This window comes from Dysidea avara, chromosome 3 (genome assembly GCF_963678975.1).
Source record: "Dysidea avara chromosome 3, odDysAvar1.4, whole genome shotgun sequence".
Taxonomy (NCBI): Eukaryota; Metazoa; Porifera; class Demospongiae; order Dictyoceratida; family Dysideidae; genus Dysidea; species Dysidea avara.
This window is the reverse complement of record NC_089274.1, coordinates 4,794,174-4,800,342: the sequence shown is the minus strand read 5'-3', so window position 1 is coordinate 4,800,342 and position 6,169 is coordinate 4,794,174. Positions and strand designations below refer to the sequence as shown.

The 6,169-nt window shown below is 37.8% G+C and overlaps 1 long non-coding RNA gene across 1 annotated transcript; it reads left to right on the top strand.

Annotated features, from left to right (window-relative positions):
• Window positions 1–3,353: 3,353 nt before the first annotated feature.
• LOC136249011 (uncharacterized) lies at window positions 3,354–5,896 on the top strand. Its single transcript, XR_010697978.1, has 2 exons — window positions 3,354–3,639; window positions 5,608–5,896. It is a non-coding gene; the product is annotated as an uncharacterized lncRNA (long non-coding RNA).
• The last annotated feature ends 273 nt before the right edge of the window (window positions 5,897–6,169 follow it).

Sequence of the window (6,169 nt, the reverse complement as noted above, 5' to 3'; positions counted from 1 at the left end):
AACTTGGTGGGGACTATTCAACGGAATGGAATGGAATGATGGACTAAACCACGGAACGGAACGCTTTCTCAAATTGAAGCTTGCAACTTACCATTGCTGAAACTTCCCTTATAAGTTAGCTGTGGCATCTCCAGTGGGTAATTAAACATAAGATAAAAGAATTAACGGATCGATTGTGGGTTTTTGTTGGTTGTCATTAGTAACGAAGTATTATTGTGGGATGAGCTGTATCAGTGATGTTCATCCATACGGAAGGGAACTTTATGTGAGCTGTTTTTCTTATTTAGACTTTAGAAAACAGTCTGGGCCGGTCTTTCAAGTCATAAGTCAGTGTATAAATAAAGCAAGCAGGATGATACTGGTAACAGGAAAGAGCCAGCTGAATTAAAACTTGAAGAATTTTGTGCAGTGTGTGAGGAGCAAATATTTTGGCAGACCGCAAGGAGAGTATATTCTGCAAACATCACTGAAGTGTATGCATGGAGTTATTTATATATTAACAGCTGGTGCAGTGGACTAATGCCGTATTCAATAGTGAGCTGATTTTATCTGTTGCGCAATTCAAGGATGTGTCTGACTGCTAGCCTTGAATCAGGCTAAATGCCAAAACTCCAAGATCAGCCTAATCTCTATTATAAGCCGCATGTGAAACCATGCCCGTAGCCACCAGGCAAACGTGATTTGGACCAGGATGTGTGTGTAATTTCAATGTATCTAGTCAGACCTGAAATGGAACACTCACATTAATTACATACCACCTAAGAATCCTAGGTGTAACATTTCACATGCTTTACTTCAAACAAAACAGGTTAAATTTGTTCGTCTATTTTCAAGTGATTCCCAGTCCAGCTGGTCCATGAAATTACAATGGGATCACATGTATTTGTTATAGTGCGGGCTGTCCTGTGTTGGATCTACTCTAGAGTTGAAATTTCATGGTAGACTCACTGCCAATGTACTGACACTAGTACTGTTGTACAGCGTTGAAACCGGGTCACTACTGCTGACCCGGATGACCCACTGACCCGGATAGCAATCCGGGTCAGACCCGGATGTGACCCGGATTAAATTAAGCCGAGGCGCGCGATAAGAGCTATGTTTCGGGTATTCTCGAGCGACTCAGGCGGCGTTTTGAGCTTTCGATTCGTGTTGAGTAAACGAGTAGTTATGTGATAACTAAGCCGGTAAGTTTATAATTTAAAATTAGTGGGTGGGTTTGGTTCCACGTAGCTACTGTGAGTTTACAGACAGCAATTGGGTGTGGCTTCGTACATACTTAGTATTGCAATTTCCCAATATATTAAAATGGGTGTGGCTCACAAAAGTACTTATCCTGCTGCAAGACTAGACCTAGACTATATACAACTCATACATTAATCGATTAGTGGGCGTGGCCCCACGTAAGTTTGCAGACAGAAACGGACACAGTTTCATGCTACAGACTGTACTTACTAATAAATGGGCGTGGCTGAGCGTATGTTTGTAACGCGACAAGTGGGCGTGGCTCACGAAAGAGCTACGCGACTAGCGTTTATAGGTTCCACGTCGTCAAACGATCAATTTCGTTTCTCACGTGATCCAATCTGGGTCAGACCCGGATAATTTGTAAACCGGGTCAGACCCGGAGAAAACGTGACCCGGTTTACGCGGATGACCCGGATGACCCGACCCGGTTTCAACGCTGCTGTTGTAGCATGTTTAAGTGTAGGACAAATGAAATAGTAATGCTAGATTATTTATGTATACAAATTTTTCATAATGAAATTGATATCCCATTTTGATTTGTACTTCCACTTTGCAACATATTCAAGAACAAGAAGCTACCACACTTAATCTCCAACCACTGTCATTAATTAACCAAGATCTCACTAGTCTGTAATTCACCTTACTGTAGTGATTTTATTGATTCATCTGTATGTTTCTTCATTTTCCTTTGAAGTTGTACCAAGAGTTCATAATAAGGTGGAGAGTGTCTAACTTGAATGCATTCACCAAACACCCTGCTTAAAGTAACACCTCGGCCTTCTTTCAGAACAAAGGCTTTACCTTCTTCAGCAACACTAATCAACAGTTTTCTATCCCCCAGTAAAGGTGTTGATTTGATGAAAGGTGAACTTTACGCAGGGTGTTTGTACAGGCCATACTGAGAGTTAGACACTCTCTCCCATACAAATCAGTATTACGAACTCTTGGTAAACAAAGATAAGTTTCTCTCCCATCTTATTCTAGGATTTCTATTGACAAGGAAAATTCAATTATTTGTATACAGGCTCAAAATTGAGAAAATATAAAGAAAGTGAATTAATATTATACAGTCAGTTTGCTTTTGGATATTTAATGTCTCCAACCACAACAAAAATTCGATGAATCCATGCATCTCATCACTGGTCGTCTGAACATTCTGAAAGTGATACCTCACTCAATCAACCATATATTCTGTTTATTAGATTGAATAAAGTCATGATTACCTAAACAATCAATTAATGTTTTATAATTATCCTATTCCATTTTGAATTCCTGGAGGTTCCACTGATAAAATGCAATTTCAGCAATGGTAGCAGCTAGCCAAGCTGCAAGTTGATTCAGAAAGCATTCCATTCTGTAAAATAGACCCCATCCAGAATTCAACTCAGTACTCAGGCTGAGATATCTGACAATAGTCCACTACTCTGTTAATGAATCATTGATGTTCACACAATATAGCCTCCTTGAGGTATCTGAATGTTTGCTTCTCACTCACTGCACAAAATTCCTTTAGATTCTGCTTAGACTGAGTTGATTCAGCTTGTCACTATACTTGTTTCCTTTGTAGTGTAGCTATACACATACTGATTTATGCCAATTAGAAAGGCTGGGCCTCAGACTGTACATTCTAAAGTCAAGTAAGTAAAAATAACTCACATACTAGTAAAAACAAGTCATGCATTAAGTTCCCTACTTGATATATCCGAAGATGAACACACTGAGTCAGCTATTCCCACAATTAGTACTTCGTTACTAATAACAACCAACAAGAACCCACAATCGATCCTTAAATCATTCGTTTTATCTTTCTTGGGGTACCTGCTGGAAAGTGCCACTGATAACTTGTACAGCAATGGTAAGCTGCAAGCTTCAATCTGAGAAAGCATTCCGTTCCGCAGTTTAGTCCATCATTCCGTTCCGTTCCGTTCCGTAGAATAGACCCCTATGGCGTGCCATTTGTCTCAAAAACCCAAAAATTGACTAAACATCGACGACATTTAGCTAAATATCGACGACATTTGCTAAACATCGACGACATTTGCTAAACATCGATGACATTTACTAAACATCAACGACATTTAGCTAAATATCGACGACATTTACTAAACATCGACGACATTTGCTAAACATTGATGACATTTGCTAAACATCGACGATATTCAGCAACTCAGCTGCTTTCGCGTTTTAATTTTCTGCGGATCCTTTCATTATAGGCGCGTACAATACTAATAATTGCTGATTAGCTGCTTGCGACTGTAGATGAATCATCTGTGGTACTACATGACTCATTAGGCATTCGGACCTCCTTTAATGCTGCGCATCTGTTAAGGTTAATGTTGCTGTGTTGGCGACGAGTTGGACTGAGAGGAAGGAACTCATCTGTGAGGATAAGAGGTATGGGGTTAGCCTCCAAAGCTGTAAATGTGACAGCATGTACACTGCACGTTTTTCACTTTTCAATGTTCCAGTGACAGAACTCAGTCTGGCAGAGACAGACTCTCACGTGAACGAGGGTCTAGAGACTCTATAACATACAGGATTTGTGCACAATGACAGCTACATACTTTAATTTGTGCATGCGTGGTGTATGTTGGGTTGCCTTGTGTGGCCAGACCAATTCGGTAGGGAGAAGAAGGGATCTAGTACAGTTCAAATCTTGGTTTATACTGGTCTTGACACTACCCATTTACATATAGTGTTATTACATGGCAATTAAATTAGTTGTTTCATGGGCTTGACTGACCCAAGTGAATAACCACCTAACATATATTCAAAACCTAGCTCAAAAATGCACTATATGCATATGGCTGTAAATGAGTTGCTGTCTCATTGATACCATACCCCATTCTTGTATTTTGTTTTTACACTTCTATATGTCAACTTAAAAATGTGTATGCATCACTTCTTGTACTTTACCTACACTGCTGTACCATACGCAAGGAAATTTTGATGCAAGAAAAGTTTGACGAATTCACATTTCAGCAGATTTGATGAATAAAATGTTGTCGAAATCAAAAAATTATAGACAAAACCTGTATTTTTAAAGACATTTGACGAACTTAAGTTTGATGAATTTAATTGATTCGTCAATTTTGTTAAATTTTTCTATGTCAAAATTTCCTTGCGTATCGTATGCAAGATGACTAATGTACTGTGAATGCTAGCTAGCTATTGGCCTTCTTATTCCAAAGATACCTATCTGTACATGTCTTAATACGTTACAACAGACAGTCATCTGCAAATTAGGTGACAAGTAGATTTAATACAGCTGGGAAAGTCATTTATAAAAACAAGAACAGTAAGGGGCCCAATACAGAGCACTGAGGTACTCCACTGGTAACGTTGACAGCTTCTGAAATAGAACCATCACAAAAAACTTACTATTTACAGTTGGCTAAAAAAGACCAAATACAGTTAATTGTCTCTCTGGTAATTCCATAGTACCTTAACTTTAACAGTAAGAGTTTGTGGGAAACCTTGTCGAATGCCTTGCTGAAATCCAGCAGTATACAATCAGTTTGTGCTTTGTCATTTAAACTGGATGCTAAGTCATGGACAGTTAATAGTAGTTGAAGATCAGCAGAATGTTTTTGGTGGAAACCAAACTGATTGGTTGAGAAGATATTGTTACATTCTAAATGCCTTATCACATGCAATTAAATAATATGCTTGAGAGATGACTGTTTTATTAGAATTGTGACTGTTGTATTAGAGTAAGCGACTGCTCTATTAGAGTATATCAAATCAGCCAAAAACTGTAAAAATAAGAGTACTGTGCATTTGATATCAAATGCAGCATTATGCATAGTGTGTTCATGTTTTGCTGCACGTATTTCTTACATTCACATTGCTTTAAAATCTTGTATTATTTGCTGGCATAATACTTGATGCTTTTGCTAGCCTGTTAATATACAATCATGCCAACATAATTGGCACAAGCACATTAATTTTTAAAAGATATTAGTGTTTATAAAATACAAGTGCACCTGTAGCTTCTATAGCAGTACCTTCCTATTGTAGTTACTACACAGTAAAAAGAAAGTGTTCGAGCACCCCTACATCTATTCTTAGATGACCTTTTGTAATAAAGCACATCTTATCTGTGCTTGGCAGCTACTGAGTTACACATGTGTATAGTACTTATGTATTTTGTACTGATATTAAACATTAACATGTTTAACCTTTTATTAATTAATTAGTATGAAGTATGCAACCATTGAAATCACTACAGCAGATCTTTGGTGACAATCAATTTCACCACTTCCAAAGTTTCTCAAGTAGTGGAACAAAGAATTAAGCATATTACTAAATGGTGCAGTGTCAGTGTAGGATTCTACTCCACTGTATTTGCTTCATATGTAGGTCTACCTAGTATGCAGTTGCTCATCAACTCGCTATCGATGATCCACAGTCAGAGCTCAGAAACGTACTGTTTTGGGTTTCTTTTGTGATTTGTCAGAATGTCCACATCAAGTTTGTGAGTGTATACCAGGAGACAACTAAAAAGGAAAGAAAACAAAAAAAACATAATATAGTGAGGCTAGACTTTAGTGACATCACACAATGCACATGTGTGTTTTTCAGTTTGCTGTACAGATGTAAAAAAATACACTATAGCTGTTTGAAATTACAGCTGTTGATTTACACACAATATGTCTCATGTTCTGAGGTGTTTACAAATTGTTGACTCTTAAAACTGGAAAAAACTGTGATGATTTATTGCCATTGACTTTGAAAATTGTAGCAGCCTGCTGCTGAGTACTGACATGGTAGCAAAAGGTAGAAGCAGTACTTTCCAAGTATTAATTAAATATGAACTGTTTATAAAAATTTCATACTTTCATTGACATATAAGTGAACCAGAAGATGTACAACACACTCATGTGAGCTCATAGGATTTGTACAGAGTAATAAAGCTACTTTA